The following is a 23,126-nucleotide window of genomic DNA, read 5'->3' as shown; positions in this document are numbered from 1 at the left end:
GAGAAAGTCTGAGAAAACTTGGCTTTCCCTCTCTGTTCATCAGCTAGGCTGTTAATGGGGGATAATTACCAGCCAACTGAGTAGCTCAGTGAGATGTGGGCTGTACATTTCAGTTGTGTCCGTGGGAGCCAGGAACCTCTGGGGTTCTGTTTTGGGGAACTGGGTGATAGGCCCAGGTCCTGCTAGTGAGGGAAACTACTGTTTAATTAGTGGCCAGACAGAAAAGGATTTTGTTTGTTACTGTGTTTGAAAGTACACTGATTGCTATGAAAGAGATAATAAAGCTGGTTGCGGCCAGATTGCACCCAAATCTATGGTGTTGGAGTGGCTTCTTGAGGTGTGCTTACTGTCTGAGAAGAGGGCGATCCCAGAGAGCTAAGTGATCCTAAAATTTTCCAATATATATAAACATCATTTAACTTGTGTATTTTGTAGAAAACTGACTTCCAATGCATAAAAGTATTAATTAGGAGGGAGGCTGCATTATTGATAAGGGAAACTTTTTCACCCGCTATTTTGAAATCCACTAAATTGAATTCAGCTCAGGATTTTCCAATAGGAAGTGGGTCATGTGATATATCAGTCTTGGCTAGAATTTACTCAGAAACACACTGGAATTGTCAGCTTTGACCTATCTGTACCTGTTAATGACATTTACAAGGTCAAAGTTTCCTAAAGTGATTTACATGATGTGTTTACCATTTTGCCGGATGGACATGATTAAACTTTTAATCCAGTCCATGAACACACTGAAGAACTGCAGCTGATACTTCTTCACAGCTCTGTAGAATTTGCCATTTCGGGTGAGCCCAACTTTTCAGCATAAAAATTTGATCACTGACAAACAATGATCAATCAGAAGAATACTATTCCATTATCATAATTTAACCAAGCATACTGTTTAAAGTATAGCTTTGTATATCTAAAAAAAAAAAATCTAAATAATATTAATGAATGTCCATGAAAAATAAGCATTGACTCTTCATGTTGTTTTCTTCGCTTAGATGAGCCACAAGTGCCACTATTCAAAATTATATACGTACTGACATAGCTGCATAGGAAGTACAGTTGAAAAGACAATGGACCACTACATCAGTTTCAACCAGGGAATAGGAGAGGATGTGGATGAAGGGAAGAGGAACAATATAAGTTAAATGCTTGTGTTCTAATAAATCACCTGAGCCTTTTTTTGAAGCTATCATCCGTTACTACTGGACTGGCTCCTGAGTCTATTCTACAAATTCATAGCTCTCTATTTTTTTTTTTCACCATGTGAGGAAAATGGGGCACATTTATTAAGACCGACATTTTAGAGGTGGAGGTGGTTCCGCCAAAGTTATGAAGATGCGCTGGTTTCTTCATAACTTTGGCGGATCCTCCACCAGTTCTTTTTTTTTAATAGCGTTTATTTAACACTTTTCAAGTTAATACAACAATCCCAAAGGGAAAAACAATTCTGCATGACAGTCACACACGTAAGCAAGTCCAGACAAATCCATCATTATCATATTGCACAACAGTAAGAGACATAAATGTATCTTTATTACAGAGCATCACTGTCGTCACAAAGAAAAATCTGCACTCACTCACTCCACATCCACACTCGCAAACACACACTTGGGTAATGCAGTCCCAATCATCAATGAACCTCAAACTGTGCCCTCCACTTGCACCCATATTCCCCAGATTTTGTCAAATCGATCAGGCACTCCTCTTGCTTCATATGTCAATTTATACATCTGAAGATCTTTGTTAATAAGGTGCACCCACTGGTCCACCGTGGGGCACTTGGGTGGTTTCCAGTTCAAAAGTATGTTCTTTCTGCCGTAAAACATTAATAGTCGTAGCAATATTCTACTATACTTGGATGGGGTCACATCAGAAACAAGCCCCATAACGCATATTATTGGATCACAGATCCCTGGTAGCCCCAACTTAACATTAATGAAATTGCACACCCCCTTCCAGTATATCTGCATTGTCGGACATAGCCAAACCATGTGAAAAAAAGATCCCCTATCCCCCCACACCTGTCGCACCCAGGGCTCGGTATCTGCCGCATCTGATATAGACGCATTGGGTTCAGATATACCCTATGTATCTATTTGACCTGAATGAGTTGATCTCGAGCGCTTATAACAGACTTCCTCCACCCCAGACGCCATTCCTCCAAATGAGAGTCTTCCAGCTCTGGGATATGCGCCGACCATCTAACAAATGATCGCTGGATAGGGGATTCTTGCATCTTAATAATTTCAACATAAAAGGAAGAAATTGGTTTGTGTGATTGCTCTCTCCTAGCTGCTAATTCCAGAGGACCACACTTTAAGCTCAGGGTCAAAGATTGAAACTGCTTATCACAAGCGTGCCTCAACTGGAGGAAACGGTAAAAACTCGTCCGAGGTAACAGGAAGTCCGACTGTAGACTCTCAAAGGAGCGAAAAATCCCATCTTGGAACAACTGTGTCAAATACTTAAGCCCTTTCCTAGGCCAAAATTCAAAATCTGACAGATGTAAGAGCTCAGGGAGGTGCTTATTACGCCATAGTGGGATATACGAAGACCAGGTTTCTCCTGTTTGAGTATCCATATGTGTATTCACAAATCTCACCCAGGCCTCTATAACCATCACCATAGCCTCCGTATACCTCCCATGAAATAGAGATCCGCCTCCCCTATAAACTAAGTTCGTTAGAGCTCCATACGACCCAACTAACGCCGCCTCCAACACCACCGCTGGATTGTTGGCATCCACTCTAATCCACCAGGATGCATACATCAAGCGTGTCGCTATGTAGTAAATATGCATGTCTGGAAGCTGCAAACCCCCTTGTAAGTAGGAAGCTTTCAACGTCTTTCTTGCTATTCTTGGGGTCTGGTGACACCACAAGAATCGAGACATGACTTTGTCTAAGACATCAAAATGGGACTTAGGGATCCTTACTGGAGCTTCTCTATACACATACAATAGTTTAGGCAACAACACCATTTCAATGATGTTGATTTTGCCTATTAAGGTCAAGGGGAGATTTTCCCAGGCTTCCAGCTTACGTGTGACATATTCCATAGTGGGTCTCAGATTCAAAAGGCAGAATTGCCGAGGGTCTCTATGGATATGAATCCCCAAATAAAGAAAGCTGTCCACCACTTTCAGGGGGGACACCGGAGAGATATCTACCCCTTCATCTACGTCTACTATACATAGACTGGATTTAGTCCAGTTCACTCGCAATCCTGAATATCTACCATATCCATTCACCACATCTAGCAGGGTTTCTAAGGAAGGGCCAGGGTCAGCTAAGTACACCAACAGGTCATCCGCATACAGCGACACTTTCTCTTGTATCCCGGCTATCGTCCATCCCTCTATCAAAGAGCTATTATTGATTAATTGTGTAAGAGGTTCCATTATCAGGGCAAACAGCAATGGTGACAGGGGACAACCCTGCCTTGTGCCCCTATACAACCTAAAAGGTCGGGAAGTAAAGCCATTCACTCTGATGCGCGCTGTAGGCGCCTGATACAACAGCTGGACCCATTTAATAAAAGAGGAAGGGAAATGAAGGCGGGACATTGTCTCCCAAATAAAATGCCACTCTACCGAGTCAAAGGCTTTCTCATTATCGAGAGACGCCAGGACCCTTGATCCCGCATTATCATGCCTGACCTGTAAATTTGTAAATAACCTCCTAAGATTGATATCAGTTGTCTTTCCAGGAATAAAACCAGATTGGTCGGGGTCAATGATGGATAAGACTACCCTACTAAGTCGCTTGGCCAAGACTTTGGCTAAAATTTTGGCGTCAGTATTCAGTAGGGAAATAGGCCTATATGATGCACAGTGGTCCGGAGACTTCCCAGCCTTATGAATTACCACTTAGGGAAAATAAGGTACAATTTCTGTTCAAATATTTGACCCTCTAGCGCTGCAAAATCCCGGACACAAGTGAGCAAAAAGTCAACACAGTAAAATAGAAGAAAAAATGGATTGCGCTGCAGGAGAGTATGCTAGAAATAATCAAAGTCACAAAGTTATTTGTATTTTCTTCCTATGTAAATCTTCGGTCAAATGGATTCATCCATATACATCAAACACAAACTGGAATGTAGAATTCTGAAATAAAATAGAGACCGCACAATGGTGTAGTAACTTCTAAAAGAGTGCAACCTAAACACAGGTTATACTCACAAAACTCAGATGGTGATAAGCGTAGAGGACCGGCTCAGCGCTGTCATGGACCCAGGAGCTGCACACCTCAGATGCGGTTCACCAGACCAGACAGACGGACAGAATCTTTAGCCGTTTACACAAGCACAAGCCGGATCTCCGAGTGAGAACCACTTAGGCAAGATGTCAAACTTTACACTCCTCAAAGTCTCGGAAGAAAGATATCAACCAATGGTGAAGTACATACCGCAATGTTGAATAAAAAGGGTTTATTATACTCACAAAGAACGCAAGTCCGGGGCATCATGGCGAAACCCGGGTCGGGCACTTTGTACACTTGTTTTAAATTTGCTCCAAAACTTGCGTTCTTTGTAAGTATAATAAACCCTTTTTATTCAACATTGCGGTATGTACTTCACCATTGGTTGATATCTTTCTTCCGAGACTTTGAGGAGTGTAAAGTTTGACATCTTGCCTAAGTGGTTCTCACTCGGAGATCCGGCTCGTGCTTGTGTAAACGGCTAAAGATTCTGTCCGTCCGTCTGGTCTGGTGAACCGCATCTGAGGTGTGCAGCTCCTGGGTCCATGACAGCGCTGAGCCGGTCCTCTACGCTTATCACCATCTGAGTTTTGTGAGTATAACCTGTGTTTAGGTTGCACTCTTTTAGAAGTTACTACACCATTGTGCGGTCTCTATTTTATTTCAGAATTCTACATTCCAGTTTGTGTTTGATGTATATGGATGAATCCATTTGACCGAAGATTTACATAGGAAGAAAATACAAATAACTTTGTGACTTTGATTATTTCTAGCATACTCTCCTGCAGCGCAATCCATTTTTTCTTTTATGAATTACCACAATGGTAGCCTCTCCAAAGGATAAAGGCAATCCATCGGATTCATAGGCGTAGTTAAAAACTTTTAGTAATCGTGCAGAATGTAACTCAACATCTAAGCTGTACCATTCGACTGGGAAGCCGTCCGGACCAGGTGATTTCCCCACTGCCATATCTCCAATCGCAGCTTTAATCTCCCCTTCATCGATAACTCCCTCTAAATACTTACTATCCGCCCTCGCCAAAGGTATAAGGGGGATGGCTTGAAGGAAAGATCGGATCTCATCCGGGGTCAAACTAATTTTAGAGCTATACAGGTCTGCATAAAATTGGGCAAACTGCTCGCAGATATCCCCCGACCGATATACCCTCGAGCCATCTCCACAGGTAATGTGTGGGACCACCGTCTGAGGTGTCTCAGTCCTAGCCAGGAAGGCCAAAGCACTCCCGTTCTTATCTCCGTCAGCAAATACTAAGCGTCTTTGATACAATAGCTTCTTCTGGGTATACTCTGTTAGGTGTAAACTAAGTTTCCTCTGCGCCTCATCCCATAACCTACGACTCTCTACATTCGGGTTTACAATAAAAGCCTGCTCTTTCTCTACCACCTCCCCTTCTAACTTAGTCCTATTAGCACTCAACTCCTTCTTATGCGTAGCTATCGCCTGACTCAGCGTACCACGCATTACAACTTTAAAGGCTTCCCACTCCACTGACGGGTTGGTTGAGCCCTCATTGAATTCCCAATAGTCCTTCATACCTTGCTGTGCAGCCCAAACTACAGGTAGGACCTCCAGCCATTTACTATTGAGTCTCCATATTCTTTCAGCCGGTGCAAGGGGTTGCTTCAGAATTACCAACAAGGGGGCCTGGTCAGAAATACCTCTTGGCAAATAATCAGCTACCACCAGAGAGGACAACAGGTCCCTACTAAGGAACACTAAGTCTATCCGGGAGAGTGCTGCGTGAGAGGCAGAATAACAGGAATATTGACGTATCCCCGGATGCAAATACCTCCAACCCTCCGTTAAATCAAACACATCAGCCCAGGAGCTTAACGCCTCATTGTGAGTATCACTAGGGCGAAGCCGATCCAGCGACCGGTCTAGGACCGCATTGTAGTCCCCAAGCACAATCAGAGGCATCGGGGGCATAGATGCTACTTGTCTCATAATCTCATCCAATATTTTCCTCTGAAAGGGGGGGGGGACATAAACATCCACCACAAGGTAATCAATACCTCTGATTGCAGCGTGAAGAATCACAAAATGCCCCATCATATCATTATGCACAGAATGCAACCGGAAAGGAAGGGACTTCGCCACCAGAATTGATACACCTCTGGCTCTAGAGTTATATACAGCGGGGTAGGCTGCACCCACCCAGGGCCTCCGTAGTGCCAAGAGTTTCCGCCCCCTGCAGATGTGTCTCCTGCAATATCAGTACATCCGGGTTGTGATTTCGTAGGAAAATTAAAGACCAGAGATCGTTTAATTTTGTCATTGAGACCCCTGACATTCCAGGAGACAATCCGACAGACCGTCATCATGGCGGCTTGATAAAACAATGACCCCAAAAGAAACTGCACCACCCAAGCCATACACTCACACATTCATACCAACTCCTCAAAATTAAAGCAAAAACCTCCCAATATGCCCAAAACATCAGGCAATACCCCCCTCCCTGCCCAGATGACCCCAACTTATCCAAGCCTAAATGCCCTCCCCCCATTTGTTTCACTAATAGAAAAAGGGGACGGGAAACCCGTTCTCAACCCCACCGCTCTAGGTAAACCACTAAACTGAACCTATGCAGCAGGTTACCCCAACCATCGCACATTCAGCTCCATTGATACTGCGATCATCTGAAAACATATGGTGAGACACCCAAAACATAAGACACGTTGCACTCAGCCCCTGCGGTCGAGCCAGTCCGATGCCTCTCCAGGGGTAGCGAAGAATTTCACCAGCTCTCCATCTTGCACTCTGAGCCGTGCCGGATACATCATGGCATAAATAAGACCCTTCTCCCGTAGCCGGGTTCTCACCGCCGTAAATTGCCTACGCTGCTTCTGCACTTCTGTAGAAAAGTCCGGGTAGAAGGAGATCCGGGTGTTGTCAAAATGAATGTCGTTCAGTCGGCGAGCCGATGCCAGAACTGCATCTCGGTCTCTATAATTTAAGACCTTAAAGATGAAAGGACAAGGCGGGGCCCCAGGAGGCAAAGGACGAGTGGGAATCCTGTGGGCCCGCTCCACTGCAAAAGTCCCTGAGAGATTTATAGGATCAAAGACCTGTTTTATAAGATGTTCCGCAAACTCCTCAGGAGAGGGACCCTCCGCCTTCTCAGGTAACCCCATAATGCGAATATTGTTCTGTCTGTTACGGTTCTCGGCGTCCTCTACTTTCGCCATCAGGGTCTTGACTTGGTTCTGCAGAGCATTTATCGCAGAGTCTTCACGTTGAGCCCTGTCCTCCACATCACTCAGCCTCCTCTCCACCTCAGTCGTTCTCTCCCATATCTTATCAATATCATGTCTGAGGAGAGTAAGATCTGCCTGGACATGATCAATTTTGACTGTAAGCGCCGTCTGGCAATTAGTCCAGCAATTGTCCAGCATTAATTTAGGCGGGATAGCTGGCCCTAAGGTGCCCGTTTTCCGGCCCATAAAGCGATCTCCCTTTCACCAGCAGTAGGAGCAACGGCTCTCCGGCAATCACCCTCATTCAGGGGTAACAGGGTATCAGCCGCGCCACTTACTTGAGAGAGTCTTTTCCTTGGAGCAAGGGACAGTCTCACTACACCCCAGCACAGCGGCACTCTCCACCAAGTATGATCCTCCTAAGTGTCAGGAGCGTGCAAGCAGGAGAGTCAAAATCCAGCACTAATATCGGAGATGAGAGGCAGCTGTCCCCAGCGCTGCGGGTAAGATGGCGCCCGTACTGTCAGACACGCGGGGGGAAACTTCAGGCCAGCAGTCCAGTCGGGAGAGAGCCTGGGGGTCACACCGACCTGCAGCACCAGGCTCCACTCGACCACCGCCACCGGTAAGTATGATGTTCGTGCGTCCCCACTCCTCTCGCTCTCACCGAGAGGTCTGCAGTCCAGGATATCACGCAGCGTACAGGCCTCGCTCGGAGGGACCAGACAGGCAGCGGCAGCCACAGCCGCAGAGCAGGTAATCAGGTCACCGGTAAGCAATCAGGTTGCAGAATACCGAGGGGTGTCTCAAGGAAAAGATCAGGATCCAAACGGTCAGACAATCAGGATAATTCAGGATATTGCCGGAGCTGAAGAAACTTGCGACCTCACGCCATGACGGTTAGGCCACGCCCCCTCCACCAGTTCTAAATGTAAGACAGCTTCCTAGATGTCTTAGGCCTCATGCACACGACCGTGCCGTTTTTTGCGGTCCGCAAACCGCGGATCTGCAAAAAATGTAAGCCGCCCGTGTGCCTTCCACAATTTGCGGGACGGAACGGGCGGCCCATTGTAGAAATGCCTATTCTTGTCTGCAAAATGGACAAGAATAGGACATGCTATATTTTTTTTGCGGGGCCATGGAACAGTGCAACGGATGCGGACAGCACACGGAGTACTGTCCGCATCTTTTGCGGCCCCATTGAAGTGAATGGGTCCGCACCTGAGCCACAAAAACTGCGGCTCGGATGCGGACCACAAAAACGGTCATGTGCATGAGGCCTTACATTTAGACATTTTTCTACATCTGAAGCAGGCATAGAAAATGGTAAAACAGACGGTCTTGCCCGCCGTTCCCTTCCCCGTCCACAATTTTAGCGTGAGAAGGGAAAAGTTGCAGATGGAATCATCTGCACCTGAAATACACCTAATATGGGCGTATTTCAGTATAATAAGTGACCCACAACGCCCCTTTTTGTTTTAGTTATTTTACATGGAGCAACCTTTTTACATGGACCCCCTTAGACATCTACAAATACATTTCTTTTAATCTTTGTTCATAAGATCTTCCATGCCATGCCCCTTATTAGTTTAGCAACTCTTCTTTTTTATTTTTCCAATCCTTTTTATGAACTGGAATATGCATTATTCTTTAATACTCCTTGGGTATATGATATAAGCATGTTATTGGAATTTAGATGCATAAATTTACATTTAATTTAATCTCTTCTTCTGATTGTAAGCTCTTAAGATCAGGACCTCTCTCCTTTTGTCTCATAGGCTACACATCAGTTTTATTTTTTATTCTACTTGTGTGTTATTTCCTAAAACTCTGCAGGGGGGTATTTTTCTTGCTTCTTCACAGTCTTGTCAAGTAGAATTCAAATTATGTTCTTTGCCATTAATTGCCATCTAACCAGCCACCATACCTCATCATCTGGTGACAGAAACTGCACCTTGTACATACTTTTGCTGGATGTAACTCATGTTATCCTTGACATTTGATGTTCTCCTTTCTCTGCCTGATTCCTTCACGTCATCTTTTCACCGCACTGAACCCCAGGGAGTGATGGCCTGAGGGAGTACACTGTAACACAACATCTTATCAGGGCCACTTCCACTCCCATCCTCTGCACCAAATCCTCAGGGGTTTGCTGCAATTGCAATAATACTAACAGGCATAAGACAGAGCAATATACAGGTGAAACGCGAAAAATTTTAATATTGTGGAAAGTTCATTTATTTCAGTAATGCAACTTTAATGGTGAAACTAATATATGAGATAGACTCATTACAGGCAAAGTAAGATATTTCAATCCTTTATTTGTTATAATTTGGATGATTATGGCTTACCGCTTATGAAACCCCAAAGTCACAATTTTGAGGTATCCTTCACTCAGGGGGTATGGATTAATTAGCTGACTAGAGTGTGACACTTTGAGACTAGAATATTGAACCTTTTCCCAAAATTCTAATTTTAAGCTGCATTAATGCAATTCCTTTTAAGTTCAATTACTGAAATAAATGGACTTTTGCACAATATTCTAATTTTTCGAGTTTCACCTGTATAAGCATTGCAATGTATCATTGAAGCAGTCAGTGAATGGCAGGATCAAACATTAAAAACATATATATATATATATATATATTTTTTTTTAATAGATCTTTCAGAAGAAAAAAATGTGAAAAAAAAAATTCCAATACAAAAGGCTTATTATAAAAAAAAAACACAAACAAAAACTTCAGCTCACGCACGCTTGTTTGCGGCTGTGCAAGGAACCCCCGGACCAGGAATAAACTCCAAAACAAACAAACTTCCACCATCCAGGATGTAATAAATAATGAATATATAAATGGCATGATCTTTTTTTTTATATTAACCCCTTAAGGACTTAGGACGTACCGGTATGCCCTATTTCCCGAGTCCTTAAGGACTCAGGACGTACCAGTACGTCCTAACTTTAAATCCCGATTGCGGCGCGGCAGGGGTTAATCGCAACAGGATGTCCGCTGAAATCATTCAGCGGGCATCCTGTCACAATGCCGGGGGGCAGGGCCGGTGCAAGGATTTTTGCACACACAAACGAAGCTACATTTCGGTGCCCCCCCCCACAACTCGGTGGGGGTGATGTAAAAAGAAGGGCGTGATGTGACATGGAGGGGGTTGAAATGTGACATGGAGGGTGGAGAAATGGGACATAGGGGGGTGATGTGACATGGAGGGGGAGAAATGTGACATTTCTCCCCCTCCATGTCACATCACCCCCTTTGTGTCACATTTCTCCCCCCCATGTCACATTTCAACCCCCTCCATGTCACATTTCTCCCCCTCCATGGCACATTTATCCCCCCATGTCACATCACCCCCTTTGTGTCACATTTCTCCCGCCCATGTCACATTTCAACCCCCTCCATGGCACATTTACCCCCCCCATGTCACATCACCCCCCCAACATGGCACATTTCCCCCTCTATTAATGTTGTGTAAAAATTTATGCTCCTCATCTGGGCCTGTTCCCGTCTGCAGCAGCTCCCCTTCTCCTCTGTGTCCTGGTATCTTCTCTCTGTGCTCCCGACAAGACTTTGAGGACCTTTCCCACTCAGCCAATCAGTGGCTGCAGCTGTGTCATATGTCAGAACAGTGATTGGCTCAGCGGAAAATCACTGCCCTGACACGTGACACAGCTGCGGCCACTGATTGGCAGAGTGGGAAAGGTCCTCAAACTTGTCAGGATTCGGGAGCCCAAAAAGAAGATATGAGGACCACCACACAGAGGAGAACAGCCGCAGGAGGCCGGCGGCATGCAAGTGATTAATGGAAAAAAAAAAAAGTTTCATTTTTCCGCCCCCCCTTCTCTGCACCCTAAGGCGGCCGCTTGGTCTGCCTTATTATAGCACGGGGGGGGGGGGGGTCCTGTGACGGCTTTTACCTTATCCGGCGGGCAGCGGGCGGCGGTGCCATCGGGTCCCCATGCGGCTGTAGGGGGGACCCAATGGCATGGAAGGCATCGCGATGTCTAAGGAAGGCATCGCGCTGCCTTCCGGTGACGATCCTGTGAGATCCAGTTCCCTGGATCTCACAGGCCGGAAGCTGTATGAGTAATACACACAGTATTACTCATACAGACAATGCATTCCAATACAGAAGTATTGGAATGCATTGTAGAAGTGATTAGACCCCCTAAAGTTGAAGTCCCAAAGTGGGCCAAAAAATAAAGTAAAAAAAAGTTGAAAAAATAAAGTTTCCCCCCGCAAGTTTACGTTTCAAGTAAAAATAAACAAAAACATCATTTTCCCCAAATAAAGAAAAAAAGTATACATATTAGGTATCACCGCGTCCGTATCGATTGGCTGTATAAACATATCACATGACCTAACTCCTCAGATGAACACCGTAAAAAATAAAAAATACTACAGCAAAAAGTACAACAGCAAGCGATCAAAAAGGCGTTTGCCCACCAAAATAGTACCAATCTAACCATCACCTCATCCCGCAAAAAAATGAGCCCCTACCTGAGGCAATCGCACAAAAAATAAAAAAACTATGGCTCAGAATATGGAGACACTAAAACATAATTTTTTTTGTTTCAAAAATATTATTGTGTAAAACTTACATAAATAAAAAAAAATTATACATATTAGGTATCGCCGCGTCCGTATCGACCGGCTCTATAAAAATATCACATGACCTAACCCCTCAGATAAACACCGTAAAAAATAGAAAATAAAAACTGTGCTAAATAAACCATTTTTTGTCACCTTACCTCACAAAAAGTGTAATAGCAAGCGATCAAAAAGTCATATGCACCCCAAAATAGTGCCAATCAAACCTTCATCTCATCCCGCAAAAAATTAGACCCTAGCTAAGATAATCGCCCAAAAACTGAAAAAACTATGGCTCTCAGAATATGGAGACACTAAAACATAATTTTTTATTTTTTTTTAAATGATATTATTGTGTAAAACTTACATAAATAAAAAAAAAGTATACATAATAGGTATTGCCATATCCGTATCGACCGGCTCTATAAAAATATCACATGACCTAACCCCTCAGATGAACACCGTAAAAAATAAAAACTGTGCTAAATAAACCATTTTTTGTCACCTTACATCACAAAAAGTGTAATAGCACTCACCCCAAAATAGTGCCAATAAAACAGTCATCTCATCCCGCAAAAATCATACCCTACCCAAGGTAATCGCCCAAAAATGGAAAAAATTATGGCTCTCAGACTATAAAAAAACTTACATAAATAAAATAAAAAAGGATACATATTAGGTATCGCCACATCCGTGAAACTGGTCTATAAAAATATCACATGATCTAACCTGTCAGATGAATGTTGTAAATAACAAAAAATATAAACGGTTCCAAAACAGCTATTTCTTGTTACCTTGCCTCAAAAAAAGTGTAATATAGAGCAACCAAAAATCATATGTACCCTAAACTAGTACCAACAAAACTGCCACCCTATCCTGTAGTTTCTAAAATGGGGTCACTTCTTTGGAGTTTCTACTCTAGGGGTGCATCAGGGGGGCTTGAAATGGGACATGGTGTCAAAAAAAACAGTCCAGCAAAATCTGCCTTCCAAAAACCGTTCGGCATTCCTTTCCTTCTACGCCCTGCCGTGTGCCCGTACAGCGGTTTACAACCACATATGGGGTGTTTCTGTAAACTACAGAATCAGGGCCATAAATATTGAGTTTGGTTTGGCTGTTAACCCTTGCTTTGTAACTGGAAAAAAGTGAAATTTTGAAATTGTATCTCTATTTTCCATTAATTCTTGTGGAACACCTAAAGGGTTAACGACGCTTGTAAAATCAGTTTTGAATACCTTGAGGGGTGTAGTTTCTAAATTGGGGTCCTTTTTGGGTGGTTTCTATTATGTAAGCCTCACAAAGTGACTTCAGACCTGAACTGGTCCCTAAAAATTGGGTTTTTGAAAATTTCTGAAAAATTTCAAGATTTGCTTCTAAACTTCTAAGCCTTGTAACATCCCCAAAAATAAAATATCATTCCCAAAATGATCCAAACATGAAGTAGACATATGGGGAATGTAAAGTAATAACTATTTTTGGAGGTGTTACTATGTATTATAAAAGTAGAGAAATTGAAACTTGGAAATTTGCAATTTTTAAAAATTTTGGTAAATTTGGTATTTTTTTATAAATAAAAATGAATTTTTTTTACTTCATTTTACCAGTGTCATGAAGTACAATATGTGACGGAAAAAAAAGTCTCCGAATGGCCTGGATAAGTCAAAGCGTTTTAAAGTTATCAGCACTTATAGTGACACTGGTCAGATTTTCAAAAAATGGCCAAGTCCTTAAGGTGAAATAGGGCTGAGTCCTTAAGGGGTTAATAGAGTTCTGGTATTTATTGCAGTATTTACATGTTTTGATTTATTTGTTTTTGTTTTAATATGGCACTCTGTACGCCTGTTTTGATTTAATTAATTATTATGCAAACACATGGTAAAAGGCGTGCTGGGGGTGGTACTATAAAAAAAATTTAAGGAAGTGATGTGTGCACATGTAATCTGGTCATGATTAAGACAACACATCGTAACACATTGACCGTTTTGTGATTTAAGGCTGGATTTTATTACGCCCTGGATGCTGGAAGTTTGTTTGTTTGCCTCATGAGTATAAGACACTATGATGATCCTGGACATTGATCGGGAGGATGTCTTGACATGTATCCACCGGATGTATACTGTGACTTACGTGTACACTGTTATTTTTTTATTAATTTTTTCATGATACCATGGTTGCGCCAATGTTATATCTGGAGTTGATATAGCCCTAACAATATGAGGAGAACCCTCTTGTACATGGGAGCAGGTGCTGGTTTGTGGACCTGATAGGATATGCGCTTGATACAAACGTATTGTGCACGTATACACTGTCGGTCCCTTAGGGATGGGGTTTGTCTTCTTTGACAAGAGGTCACCTCCCCTATTCCAGGATGCACCTTAATATACATATTTGCCTCTATAATAGAGGAGCATTGGGTGATTTACCTATTCCAAAATGGCGCTCTATACAGCATCTGGCAGATGCGCATGCGCCACTGAGTCAAACTACTAGTACCATTTCAAAGATGGCCGCCGGGAATGCAATATGGAAGAGCCCACACTCCTGAGACGGCTGGAGTGACTGGTTCCTGGGTGGATGTTTGACGTAATCTGGCGCAAGCGCACTGAAGTGTTTAGTACGCCGAGTTTTCGACTTTGGAGTACACAAGGTCCCCGTCACACCTGGTCGGTATGAATATACATCATTCCCTTGATTTGTCCCTGATCATCATGCTGTCACCCTAATTTGTATCACTTGTGATTAATGAACACTCACAAATGAGTACACTAATGATGTAATATGAATATTGTGCAATACAATATATTTGTACACTGTTACTTATGCTATGCCTATAATGTTATGTAAAAGTGTATATTCACTAGTTTTTATGTCATAATGTCACTTTTTAACATGATTTTATCTATGAATTTTCACTTTTATCACTTATGTATTTTCTTGATTGATTAATTGGTTTGGCTTTATATATGCTACTCGTCACTTGTGTTTTTTGGTTGAGAAAGGCTCTATGGATGAGCCGAAACGTTGCTATATTGTACCAAATGGGTAAATACATTTTTCACTTTTTATATTTTTGGAAGTGCTGTCCATTTTTCCATTTTATGTTTTGGCTCATTGAGCCTGTACCCTGGGACATAGCACCCATTTGTAATTTGGATAGTCGGTGCTGCCATTTTTTCATTCTATATTTTGAGCTTTTTGGCTGAGCACGACCACTGTTATATTTTGTATTTTTTTTGCGATTTAACATGGATATGGATCCGCCATGTGGTTTCGCTTATACTCAGGAGGAATCGGAGCGCATTTTACAGGGCATTGAGGGAGATGCCACCTTCGGTTAAAGAGTTAAAGTAGAAATATGAATTTCTATCAAGAAAAGCTGCATCTCTGCGTTTGCATATGACCACCCTTGGAGAATACCATAAAGAGCAACGGATACCACGTGGGATGATATCACATCTACGCCCTAACTTGTTTTCGGGTAATCCGGTATTCTGCAAGTGGTTTGAGACACTCTCTAACAGGTATTCTTTGGATTTGATCCTTCTCAACATAGAATATCTGCAACATGAATTATCTATTAATAATGTTGATCTGACAGACATTGAGCATTCTTTGACTACACTAATGTCTGAGGAGGACTTTAAACATTTCAAGGACAATTTAATCACACAATTGCAGAAATTCCAGATGGAATCTGAAGAAGTGAAATGTTCCAAATTAAACAGGGACTTAGACGATTATAAAAAGGGCAATGTGTATATATGGCAATCGGACAGCAGTAATACTTTTCAAAGGGATTTTAGAAAGCGGAAAAGGAATGTCCCGCCATCTACATCTGAACAGGTTCCTTTTTTAGGCAACAGATCCAACAAAACGTCCAGAGACGAACTCGGACCAGAAGGGGCGGCCTCAGATATCGAAGAACCCGGAAAATTGAGGAACAACAAAATACGCACAGCAGTCAGCAAACCCCAGGCATCCAGGAGGAAATGACAGTGGTCAATCTGTCCTCTAAGATACTTACACCAGCACAAGTGAGTGTCCTCAGTAAGGGACTTTCTTTTTGCCCTAATGTTTTGATGAATTGGTTTGATTTAGACTCTGATTTGAATGCATTTTTTCGTAATATAAAACTTAAGATCTGGTTTAGCAACAAATCACAAAGTGAGATTCCAGAAACCAGTGAATTATCTTTGACAATGTTACATTTGTCCATCAAGACAGGGTTTACACCATGTGTTAATGAACCAGCTGTTGATGCATTTATGTCTGCTGTTAAAACTGATATTTTAGGTTTGAAATCCACACATGATAGAAAGGGATTTAAGCATCCTAATCTTACCAAATTAGAGGTGGAGGCATTGGATCAATTGAGGAATGACCCCCTCCTTACAGTGAAATCGGCTGATAAGGGAGGTGCTGTGGTCATTATGGATACACACAAATATGTGGCTGAAATTATGCGACAGTTAAGTGATGCTAATGTGTATCAGGTTATTCACTCTGATCCAAAGTTTGATATTGCCAGAATGATTGGAGTGTGTCTGTCTGATGCAGTTGGGGCGGGGGTGGTCGATGATGATCTTTGTGAATAACTTACGGGGGTCCATCCTGTCACACCTGTGATATATGTACAGTGCTGCCCATAATTATTCATACCCCTGGCAAATTTTGACTTAAAGTTACTTTTATTCAACCAGCAAGTAATTTTCTGACGGGAAATGACATAGGTGTCTCCCAAAAGATAATAAGACAATGTACAAGAGGCATTATTGTGGGGAAAAAAACATAGATACGAGGTGTGGCGATGGGGTCACATGTGGCACCAACATATGCTGATATTTTCATGAGAATATTTGAGGAGGATGTCGTCTATCTGTCCCACCACTTCAGACGTGTTCTGGGGTGGTGGCGATATATATCGACAACATCTTCCTCATATGGACTGGTGAATTATCTCAATTGATGGACTTTCATACCATACTTAACAATGTGAATAATGACCTACAATTCACTTTGGTACACTCGAGTTCAGAAATACAATTTCTGGACACCACAGTTAGATACCTGGATGGGAGACTGTATACTCAATTGTATATTAAACCTACAGACAAAAATATGACTTTACGTTTTGACAGTAACCATCCTAGGAGTATGGTGAAGCATCTTCCATACTCACAGTATTTAAGGGCAAAGCGCATAGTTTCAGAACCTAATACACTTGATAATACAGTACATTGGATGCTATGGCTGAAAGGTTTAGGAAAAGAGGATATCCACGTGATCTATTGAGAACACAAATGGAAAAAGTACGAACAATTGAAAGGAAGGACACATTGATCAATAAACAATCTAGACAAATGCATACTAGAATTCCGTTTATTTCTACAAACACAGAGTGTAGTATGGACATTAATTGGATTATCAGACGCCATTGGGGGATATTGTGAGGGTGTTAGGGCAATATTGCAGAATTTAAATCCCCCCCCATTGTTCTCATTTCGTCGTTCGAGAAATCTACATGACCAGCTGACGAGGGCCGACATTGGCCCCAAGAAGGGAATTACACAAACCACATTGACACGGCCGGGCTTAGAAATAGAGTTAAGCGGACACCTGGTTGTTCGGGTTCGACAGGTTCGGCCGAACTTGAAAAAAAAGTTTGGGTTGAAGTCAATGGGGACCCGAACTTTTGGCCACTAAAATGGCTCTAAAATATCCCTGGAAAGAGCTAGAGGGCTGCAAAAGGCAGCAAAATGTGCTTAAGAGCGTGGCAAATGCTCTGCAAACAAATGTGGATAGGGAAATGAATAAAAAAAAACTTAAAAGACCTTAAAAAAATAAAAATTAGGAATGATGTAGGAGGAAGAGGTTGAGGAGGCGGTGAATGGGTGATGTAGGCTCACGTGGCGGTCTAGGTGGAAGCGGCGGCATAGGAGGAATAGGTACGTCCACGTTGGCTTTAGACAGGCTGCTGCGTCTGTCTGTAATGACGCTTCCTGCCGTGCTAAATACACGTTCAGAGAGTACACTGGCTGCAGGGCAGGCCAGCACCTCCAAGGCATACAGGGCAAACTCTGGCCATGTGGACAATTTGGAGACCCAAATGTTGAATGGGGCAGAACCATCAGTCAATATGTGTAGGTGTGTGCACAGGTACTGTTCCACCATGTTGTTCAAATGCTGCCTCCTGCTAACACGCTCCGTATCAGCAGTTGGGGCCGGTTGTTGCGGCGAGGTGACAAAGCTTTTGAAAAAAGCATTCCGAGGTGCTGGCGCTGACACAGCTGCGTTGGCAACCTCTTCCTCCTCCCCTGCCTTCGCCTTGTGCTTCCACTTGTCCCCCGGCGTCAGTCGGGAATGCTCTCAGGAGCGCGTCTACCAGCGTGCGCCTGTAGTCGCGCATCTTCCGATCACGCTCCAGTGAGGGAATTAAGGACGTCACATTGTCTTTGTAACAGGGATACAGCAGGGTGGCTACCCAGTAGTCAGCACATGTTAAAATGTGGGCAACTCTGCTGTCGTTGCGCAGGCACTGCAGCATGTAGTCGCTCATGTGTGCCAGGCTGCCCAGAGGTAAGCATACATTGTTTTTAACACGATTTTATTCCTGTATTTTTCTAAGTACAATAAACCCTTTTCATTTGCAACCACTGGTACGTACTTCCCCATTTCTGCGCCTTCCTTCCTTTCCGAGCTCTATGGAAGTGTGAGACGGGTGACATCTCGAAGTGACGCTCTCCTGGTAGGATCATAGTTCAGACAAAGATCTTCTGAATTGACGGCTCCTGGTCCTTACCTGCCTTACAACCAGAGCTCCCTGACTGAAGACACACCGGTCCCTCTCTATGCGCATTACGAGTGATCTTTGTGAGTATATCGCATACATCCGATGCGACAGGTGTTTGAACATACTACACCATAGTGCGTTTTTTTTTCCACTGCGTTTCAGGTTTCCATGCAACTGTTGAAAGTTTATGATTGAATGTGGTCCATCTAACTGAAGATTTTTCTGAATGTAAGAAAGAGAAGACAATAGGAATATTTAAAAGAATCCTCTCTTGTAGCGCAATCCTTTCTTTTATCATTTTATTTAACAGACTTTTACCCACATTGTCTTGGGATTTGCAGCTCTTGAGTGGACTTATTCCCTATACAGAGACTTTGTGCTTTTATTCTATTTGCCCAGAGGTAAGGACAAGCTGTCCTCTGTGGGAGGCGTATCGCCTGCGTCCTCAGTATCCCCCCAGCCACGCACCAGTGATGGGCCCGAGCTGCGTTGGGTGCCACCCCGTTGTGAACATGCTTCATCCCCATCCTCCTCCTCATCCTCCTCGTCCTCCAGTAGTGGGCCCTGTGTGGCCAAATTTGTACCTGGCCTCTGCTGTTGCAAAAAACCTCCCTCTGAGCCACTTCTAAAAGACTGGCCTGAAAATGTTAGAGATGACCCCTCTTCCTCCTCCTCGTCCTGGGCCACATCCTCTTCCATCATCGCCCTAAGTGTTTTCTCAAGGAGACATAGAAGTGGTATTGTAACGCTGATAACGGCGTCATCGCCACTGGCCATGTTGGTGGAGTACTCGAAACAGCGCAACAGGGCACACAGGTCTCACATGGGGGCCCAGTCATTGGTGGTGAAGTGGTGCTGTTCCGCAGTGCGACTCACCCGTGTGTGCTGCAGCTGAAACTCCACTATGGCCTGCTGCTGCTCGCACAGTCTCTCGAGCATGTGCAAGGTGGAGTTCCACCTGGTAGGCACCTCGCATATGAGGTGGTGAGCGGGAAGGCCGAAGTTACGCTGTAGAGCAGACAGCCGAGCGGCGGCAGGGTGAGAACGCCGGAAGCGCCCACAGACGGCCCGCACTTTATGCAGCAGCTCTGACATGTCGGGGTAGTTGTGAATGAATTTCTGCACCACCAAATTCAGCACATGCACCAGGCAAGGGATGTGCGTCAAACCGGCTAGTCCCAGAGCTGCAACGAGATTTCGCCTATCATCACACACCACCAGGCCGGGCTTGAGGCTCACTGGCAGCAACCACTCATCGGTCTGTTGTTCTTTACCCCGCCACAACTGCTGCGCGGTGTGGGGCCTGTCCCCCAAACACATCAGTCTCAGAACGGCCTGCTGACGTTTACCCCTGGCTGTGCTGAAGTTGGTGGTTAAGGTCTGTCGCTGACCGGATGAGGAGGTGGTAGAGGAGGAAGCTGAATAGGAAGAGGAGGCAACAGGAGGCAAATAATGATGCCCTGCGATCCTTGGCGGCGGAAGGATGTGCGCAAAACAGCTCTCCGCCTGGGGCCCAGCCACCACTACATTTACCCAGTGTGCAGTTAGGGAGATGTAGCGTCCCTGGCCGTGCTTACTGATCCACGTATCTGTGGTTAGGTGGACCTTGCCACAGATGGCGTTGCGCAGTGCACACTTGATTTTATCCGATACTTGGTTGTGCAGGGAGGGCACGGCTCTCCTGGAGAAGTAGTGGCAGCTGGGAACGACGTACTGTGGGACAGCAAGCGACATGAGCTGTTTGAAGCTTTCCGTCTCCACCAGCCTGAATGACAGCATTTCAAAGGCCAGTAGTTTAGAATTGCTGGCATTCAGGGCCAGGGATCGAGGGTGGCTAGGTGGGAATTTACGCTTTCTCTCCAAGGTTTGTGAGATGGAGAGCTGAACGCTTCCGTGTGACATGGTGGAGATGCTTAGTGACGGAGGTGGTGGTGTTGGTGGCACATCCTCTGTTTGCTGGGCGGCAGGTGCCAACGTTCCTCCAGAGGCGGAGGAAGAGGCCGAGGCAGCAGCAGAAGAGGGAGCAGGAGGGGCCTCAACCCTTTCTTGGTTTTGAAGGTGCTTACTCCACTGCAGCCCGTGTCTTGCATGTAGATGCCTGGTCATGCAGGTTGTGCTAAGGTTCAGAACGTTAATGCCTCGATTCAGGCTCTGATGGCACAGCGTGCAAACCACTCGGGTCTTGTCGTCAGCACATTGTGTGAAGAAGTGCCATGCCAGGGAACTCCTTGAAGCTGCATTTGGTGTGCTCGGTCCCTGGTGACGGTGGCCAGTAGCAGACAAACTGTTTTGGCGATGGCTGCTCTGCTTTTGCACCCTGCTCCCTCTTTTGCTACGAACTCTGAAAGTCAGTGGCACGACCTTCATTCAATGTGGGGTCTAGGACCTCATCGTCCCTTGCATTGTCTTCCACCCAGTCTTCCTCCCTGACCTCCTTTTCGGTCTGCACACTGCAGGAAGACGCATCAGTTGGCGCCTGTGTTTCGTCATCATCAGAGACGTGCTGAGGTGGTATTCCCATGTCCTCATCAGGAAACATAAGTGGTTGTGCGTCAGTGAATTCTGTGTCTTCCACCCCTGGGGTGGATGCCCTTGGGAAACCCTGCCAGCAGAGTCTTCAAACAGCATAAGAGACTGCTGCATGACTTGAGACAGGTTCCCCGATATGCACGGGGTGATGTGACAGACTGATGGGCATGGGTTTCAGGCGCCACCTGTGCGCTTTCTGCAGAAGACTGGGTGGGAGATAATATGAACCTGCTGGATCCACTGTCGGCCACCCAATCGACTAGCGCCTGTACTTGCTCAGGCCTTACCATCATTAGAACGGCATTAGGCCCGACCAAATATCGCTGTAGATTCTGGCGGCTACTGGGACCTGAGGTAGTAGGTTCAGTAGGACGTGTAGCTGTGGCAGAACGGCCACGTCTTCTCCCTGCACCAGAGGCTCCACCAACACCACCACCGCGACCATGACCACGTCCCTTATTAGATGTTTGCCTCATAGTTAGCGTTCACCAAGCAAAGTAAAAAGTGGTTGAGTCTGTTAAAAATAATTATCCGCCAATAAAAACCCTGATGTAGGGTATTGCACTCAATTATTTATATATTTTTTAACTCTATATGACAGTAAGCAAAAGCCGTATTTGTGGCCTAAATTTCACAGTAACTTATGCACCTCTAATCCCAGATGTGCAGTATATCAGAGTTTTTTTTTTAACCCCAGTTAGAAAAAGCCGTATTTGTGGCCTAAATTTCACAGTAACTTATGCACCTATAATCACAGATGTGTAGTATATAAAACACTGTGTTTTTTCCACCCCAGTATGCGAAAGCCGTATTTCTGGCCTAAAATGAACAGTCCCTTATGCACCTATAATCCTAGATGTCCACTATATGAAACAGAGGGGTTTGTTTCACCCAGTATGCCCCAGTAAGCAAAAGCCGTATTTGTGGCCTAAATTTCACAGTAACTTATGCACCTCTAATCCCAGATGTGCAGTATATCAGAGTTTTTTTTAAACTCCAGTAAGCAAAAGCCGTATTTCTGGCCTAAAATGAACAGTCCCTTATGCACCTATAATCCTAGATGTGCACTATATAAAACAGAGGGGTTTGTTTCACCCAGTATGCCCCAGTATGCCAAAGCAGTATTTCTGGCCTAAATGTGACACTCACTTATGCACCTATAATCCTAGATGTGCACTATATGAAACAGATGGGTTGTTTTCACCCCAGTATGCCCCAGTATGAGAAAGCCCTATTTCTGGCCTAAATTTCACAGTTACTTATGCAGCGATAATCCTAGATGTGCACTATATGAAACAGAGGTTTTTTTTAACCCCAGTGTCTCAAAGCAGTATTTCTGGACTTGCAGACATGCAGATATCCTGTGCTGGTGCACTATCATTGCATAAAATGGCTGCCGATTATGTATTGACTAACTGAAGGAAAAAAAGTTCATTTTCAGTAGTAGTTGGCTCAGGGCAGGCTTAAAACAATTGTGCACTGCACCCACAAAACACATTTGCTGTAGATCGCTGAGTAAAGAAGCAGTTCTTCATAAGATTCCTCCCTGATCTCTCCCTCACAGCAGCTGCAGCCTCTCCCTACACTAATCCGAGCAGAGTGACGGGCGGCGCTACGTGACTCCAGCTTAAATAGAGGCTGGGTCACATGCTGCAGTTGGCCAATCACAGCCATGCCAATAGTAGGCATGGCTGTGATCGCCTCTTGGGGCAAGTAGTATGACGCTTGTTGATTGGCTGCTTTTTTAGCCTTTCAAAAAGCGTCATAAAAATCGCCGAA

This window comes from Bufo bufo, chromosome 2 (assembly GCF_905171765.1).
Source record: "Bufo bufo chromosome 2, aBufBuf1.1, whole genome shotgun sequence".
Taxonomy (NCBI): domain Eukaryota; kingdom Metazoa; phylum Chordata; class Amphibia; order Anura; family Bufonidae; genus Bufo; species Bufo bufo.
This window is presented reverse-complemented; position numbering follows the sequence as displayed.